At 35.7% G+C, this 6,774-nt stretch overlaps 1 non-coding gene across 1 annotated transcript; it reads left to right on the forward strand.

Moving 5' to 3' along the window:
* Positions 1-209: 209 nt before the first annotated feature.
* Positions 210-344, forward strand: LOC122117408. Its single transcript, XR_006149152.1, has one exon. It is a non-coding gene; the product is annotated as a small nucleolar RNA SNORA48 (small nucleolar RNA).
* The last annotated feature ends 6,430 nt before the right edge of the window (positions 345-6,774 follow it).

Raw genomic sequence — 6,774 nt, forward strand, 5'->3', positions numbered from 1 at the left:
AGGCAGAGGCAGAAGAATCTCAAGTTCTAGGCCAACTAGGGCACATTATAAGTTCTAGGCCAGTCTAGAGCTAATCAGCTCATTTCAAAACAAAATGAAACAAAACAAAAGATCCTCCAAAAACTTCAGTGATATATTATGCTTCTTAAGATGTCTTTTCAAAATAGTTCACAGTTGGGGTATGAACACAGTATTAAAAAGATTTTTCTTGTCCCTGTTCTGGGCAGTGTCATCTACTTCATGGTACTCATCTTAATATATCAACCAGGGGCAAAACAATCCCATGTTTATCCCAACATGGCTTTTGAGCTGGGCCTATGCCTCTTCATGCCTTGGACACACATGTTTCTGTTTTTTTAAAAGTAGTATCAAAGGCATTGAGTTAACCTGTATGTTTCCTAAACTATATTTGTTTGTCTCCCCATACTGTATCAGAGTTTGCAAAGAATTCATTCAATGTTTCATCATTCTTGGTTATAGTTTGGACTTGAATGTCTCATGAACCCAACACATACATGTATGGCCAGGAGTAAACTAATGCTGTAGTTGAAAAAACAAAGATTTGTTCTTGTTAAGTAAAATAGATATGTTTCTATAACATTGATCTCATCAAGTACTGACTACAAGAATAAAACATAAACTAGTTTGTGTTGCAAAGACACTAAGACAAACCTGGCTTGTATAGTCAGCCAAACTCTTAAGGAAACATTATCTTGAGTAACATAGTACAATGGAGCACCCTAGAAGGAACTGGGGAAAGTAAATCAGGAAATATGACAACTTACAGAAAAGCAAATATAGTGACAATGTCAAATTTTACACCCACTGAAATGTGCTATCTGTACTGAAGTACCTCCCAAATTTCTTATGTAATCATGAGTACTTTCATTCAACCAAACACTTAGTAGTTCACTTAGCCAAAATTTAGAATGACTCCCCTCAACGAAGAGGTGATTGAACTGAGTTTGTGTTTAGACATTTCAAGATTTGGTTATAATTTCAAATGGCCTCAGAAGTCAAAGAGTTTTTAACTGTGAAAAGCACTTCCTAGACTTAAAGTAATTTATTAAATGGTACACTACTAGCCACCATCTGTCTGCCAAAGATGAAAGATGATGCTATAAGGAAATAACCAGACAAGAACTCCATTTCCCAGCCTACCTTGCATTCTGTCTTGTCTTTTCTTTTTTTATTGCTGACTAGTATTCTTTTCTTTCCTCTCAATTGCTCTTCTACTGTCCCTCCTGGCTCTTTTCCTACACATGCCTTTGACACTTCTGCATTCTGTTTAGTTGTTGGGAGAGATTTTGCAATCAGGTTAGATTTCTTTCCTAAATCTGATATTCTATTTTTCCATTTCGATCTAAAGAGAGACCTAGATAAGACCAAATTATCTGATAAAAACTGGAACCTGAACTATGAGTCATATCTCTACATTTGATTATAATGATGGTGGTGATTAATAGCAATGATGGTGATAATGCCAATGAACAGAGGAGGGAAATTTTAACGATTCTTTTTTTTAATTTTGTTTAAAAAATACCATATTCTAAGGACTTTTCATTTTAATCTCTTGAAAAGACAAAAAAATAATTACTTCAATTAAAACTGAGCTAGGAAGAACCTAAGCAGTCTCTCTATAACCATCAAGGGAAGACTGTTAAAGCCTATTGCAATTTATCTCTCCAAGGCATTCATTGTAGAGGCCTCTAGAAGAGTAGTGTAACCTGATTTTAAATTCACTGATTCAAACCACACTCCATCCGAGTAAGCCCGCTGTGCTTCATTTCTGAATATCTAATTTAGTCTGTACTTACGTGAGTTCTTATCTTTACTGGCCCCTGAAACAGGCAACATTAATCCAAAGCTAGACCAAGGAAGAGCTGAGAGTTAACGTCTTGTGAAATGGACAGGAAAGAGTCAAATGTGATAGTTCAAAATATCTTGGAAATGAAATACACTACCTAATTGCTACACAATCTCTTTCACTGTGAGCAATATTAACATTTATAAGGGGAAAAATTAGGTAGCAACACAAGGTAAATTTTTACTATTTTAAATACATATACTTTTTTCTGGGGTTTAGAATGACTTTTCTCCCTTTTCCCCAATGTATGCTATTATTCAGGTGAGCAAATATAATAGTATTTCTGACCACTGTTAATTGCACATTAATGGGTTTAAGTAGGAGAAGGTATGCAAACAGACAGAGTTTCCTAGCCTTTGACTGTTCTTTGCCTCTGGCCTCTGTCAGGGAGGCTTGCTAACTGCATCTCAGGGGAGCAATCACATAGCTTGACTCAGCCTGTGGCTCTGACTACTGGGACTTCCTAAAGTCACAACCACTTTGGCATCCAGAACTAGGGCACAGAGTGTCTACTCTTCATGAATTCTAGAGATTGCAAAGGAAGTGTGAACCGTGAAAGCTGATTAGGGATGCACCTTAAATGGTATCAAGGGAGCCTGTTAGCAATGCAAACTATGAGATAATATAAACATAACATTCACTGCCTGCCAGTTGATCACTTATGTGAACACCACGAAAAGCAAAATAAAGCAGGGAAAAAAATGGCCATCAGCAACACATACAAGACTTCCTTAAAGATAATTTTGCATGAAAGTTCAGTTTCATAGGCAAAATGCATAACATAATGGCATGGAATGACGTGCCAGCAGAATTTGATGTGTCTATTTGTCTTTCAGGAAATTTCTGGTATTAATCGAGTCTGATGGGTATAGTTAGCTCTTTTATCTACATACATTCTCTTTCTTGTATATTATTGATTAGAAGAATTTGAAGTGAGAAGATGTAATTATTTTGGCTCTATTTAACCTTCATTTATGACTACAATAGAGTAATTTCCATTTGCACTGGTAAAAAGCCAAAGTAATTTTAATTCAGGAATTTCTTTTTAATTGTTAGTTTTTAAAGAACTCAGCATCATGAGCAGCATAGGAACATTTTCTTGCTTGTATTCTGGTGTACCTGCTCTCCTGTCAGCCAAGGCTTTCACAGAAGAGAGAAAAAAAAAAGTCTTTCTAAAAGCCTTGGCCTAATTAACAAGAATGAACTAGATTTTTATGATGAACAATTTACAGGCAGTTAATAGAGCTCATGTATGGTAGCCAGGAGCTAGATAATTTATCATAAAAGAAATCACAGTTACACTCTTAATCCCTGCTCTCTTGATATTGCAACCAACTCTATTCACAACCACCACTTTCAGAAGCTTTGATTTACTGATAAATGATGCCTCATTCATTTTATACAATCTTAAAACTGTAAATTCAGTCCATACTTGTATCTCTGCTCATTTGCTTCAAATTATTTACCAAATAATTTCTTCTTCTAATTTTTTTTCACTAGATTAAAAAAAAAAACAACTTGCAAAGATCTCCTTGGGATTCATCTTATCACAAATAGTTAAATAAGAAAGGTGACTTGTTCAACAGTTTATTACCAATCCTAAATATTTGCTAAAAGAGAAGCTAAATTATATTTTAAAGGACAATGCAGCAGCTGTAGTAAGTTGTGAATGGAGAGAGCAAATACTTTCCAAGTATTTAATACAAAACAGCAAAAATCCAAGTTTTTTGTGTAGTGGGTTTATTGGTTTGGTGAATTAGAGAACTCAGGGTCTCCCACTGACAAGTAAGTACTCTACCAATTGAGACATGTGCCCCACTTTTTGGCCATGTATTATTTTCTATAGAGAATCTAATAGTTGTTGCACAAGTAGCCTCAAATCACAGTTCCCCTACCTACACAAGGCATGTAACTGGGATCACAGGCATGCATGGCCATGCCTAACTTTGTTGAGGTGTAAATCTCATGAAGTTTTTGTGCTGGTGGGCCAAAAATAAGTTTATAAAGGTCAGAATTTAAAGTAACTGAAGTGTAGAAGAATTGACCAAATCAGCTGTTACAAATATCTTACTGTTTCTAAGTAGTGACAAAATAAATCACACGTTAGGTGGGCAGAGTGGGGTAATTCCATACACTACCATCACATTAGCTGCTTTGTACTTATCCATTCTTTTCTACAGGGACTCTTTGAAGCCTTGAAATTAGGAAACATCATCTCCAAGGAAGCTCACTTGAGCAGTGATTTCCTTCCTGGATGCCCTTGAACACCTTATTCTTCCTCCTACCACAAAAACAAATGCACCTGAGTTGTGATTGCCTAGTAACTGTTTACATCCCAAATTAATCATGAAATTATAGGACAGTGTAGACCACTGCATTACAGCACTAAGCCCAGAATACTTCCTGAGATATAACTTACCTGTCAGTGAATGCTGTCCTGTTTCCAAGGTGAGAAAGAAACATCTCAGTGGACTTGATTATAGGAATAACAGCAAATTAATATGTATTTTACAAAGTAGAATATTCCAAAGTCTCCCATATCAAATATTATATCAAATATTATAAATCATAAATACATTTAAACATTATTCTCTATTTACATCTTTCATGTATTAAAAAGGACATTTTACAATTTTGAAAAAAGAATGATGAGACTGAAATTCCAGAAGGTTAAGGGTCAGAGAAATATGAGTTTCAACCTGAAGCAGATGTGCGAAATGTTACATGAATCATGGTCTCTGGGGACAAGATGAAAACACTGGCCATTCCCCACAGAGACAGAGTCATGGGCCATTGTAAAGTTGTTTAGGCCCTAGAAGTAACAAGTTCTTGACAGAGCAGGTATGAGATATGAGATGGTATGTCTTTGGGCCCACTCAATAGAGCATGTTTCAAGTGATTAGGGAGTTATTACTGCCTGCTAGGAAACCAGTTTTTGTATAGCTGTATAGCTGATCCACTAATAGGCATGTGGACAATTTTATTGAATAGATCATTCCTCTCTTTTATCAAAGGTTTCTCAACTTCTATCTGGAGGTTGTAAATATGGGTTCATTTATATATTTTTTCATTGTGATATAATTTTTCAGTTAAAAAAATGTTTTCTTTCCCTTTACTATGACTAAGGCCCTAGCAGCTGTAGCAGAAGTCACGCCCACGGCTGCAGAATCACTGGAGAGAAGATGTGTCCCCAGTATGCCCAGAGTGGCTAATAGGCAAACTCCGTAGAAACTCATCTAGTTCCCTGACACCTTTGTCATGTTACTTCCTGTCACAGGGTACAGAGCTACTATGCAAAACCTGCTCCTAGCAATGTCTACTAAGGATGGCAACCCTGCAGGATTTTGCCATCCTGTAACACCTGTGAGCAGATGGAACCAACAACTCTCTCTGTCTCTCTGTCTCTTTCTCTCTCTCTCTCTTTCTCTCTCTCTCAGTCAAAATAAAATCTAAATTGCTATCTTTCGTGATTCCTAATGCCAACTAAATATAATAGAAGAGGTTAGTTCAGACCTGAGGTTCACCTTGGAGATTTTTCCTAATTGTACATGGCCCTCAAAGTGTCTTTTCCCAAATGGAATTGGTCATTGACATGTGGATGTGCTCCTAATAGCAAAATAAAAATATTCCCTGCCTGAAGCATTATTATAAAGTTGTCTTTTTCCATTTCATTGTCTCAGAACATTTAATCGATTGACATGACATCTGGAACAGGTCAAAGGAAGCCACCTCTATGAATTCACAATTACAAACATCATTAAGGTAATAATAGCATATTATTTCCTCAACTTATTTCAAACAATTTTAGATTTAATTTTATTAATATTGGTATACTATGAAATCACTGGGAATTCAAAGATAGATGCAGAAACACTTTTAGGCTTATGTTTCCATTTTAGGGGGAAAAATTCAGCCCCAAGGAAAATTCTGAGATGGAAGAATTTTTTTTCCCAAGAAAATGCCTGACTTTCCATTTAACAGTTTTATGTCACCCATGTAATTTCCTGTATTTAAGATCATCCTTCTATCAAACTTTCATTGAAGCTTAATATTAAATAGAAGTTTACATGTACCACTAATTCTTCTAACACAAAACTAGGCACATATTAAAAGCCTAAAATGGATTAGCTCAATTATTTTTCTATTTGAAAACAGCAATTGATTATCAGTTTATTTCAAATCCATGAAAAATACCAATTAATATTTTTATCTACATGAAATAAGATACCTTCTGTAGTTATCAAATGTAAGCTTTTATGTGCCTTTATGTATGTTTTGTGTGTCTTTGGTTGGAGAGTGGGGGAGGGAAGTCTGCTGTTTGAGAGTGCTGAAGTGTTACAAACTAATCAGGTATTAGCTCCACCTACCCAGAAAACTAACCTTTCTCCTCTGTCTCTCTGACTCCTGAGAAGGTCCGTTTTCCACATCTTTATCTTCCAGTGCTTACAAGAGAGTCTGATGGCCCTATCTTAGGTCTGACAGCAGCCAGTTAAGTACTGACAAGGAAAGGTTTGTCCCATGCAGACAATGGGAAGCAGATAACTGTTGAAAATGCTTAATTCCAAACATGGAAATGAATTAGCAAAACTGCTTTGGCAATGATTTTTTTTTTTCCTGCAATGAATAGCATTAGGAAAGGCATTTCTTTACACAATAGGATGTACTGACAAGTGGTTGGGTTCATTCATTTAATGTATTTTACATATTAATAGTCCACATTTTTTTCTGATATTGTCTTCAACTATGTGAATTTTAAGTCTTAAAAATGGTGTTTCAAATATTTGAGAACAGACCAGACAGGCTTCCAATTACCAAAATCTCACTTACAGAACCTGTATCCTAGAGAAAATTTCTTTTCCCACCAACTTTATGCAAAGGTATATATGTATGTATGAAAATTATTTGCT

Source organism: Dipodomys spectabilis, unplaced genomic scaffold, assembly GCF_019054845.1.
Source record: "Dipodomys spectabilis isolate Male_0828 unplaced genomic scaffold, ASM1905484v1 ptg000140l, whole genome shotgun sequence".
Taxonomy (NCBI): domain Eukaryota; kingdom Metazoa; phylum Chordata; class Mammalia; order Rodentia; family Heteromyidae; genus Dipodomys; species Dipodomys spectabilis.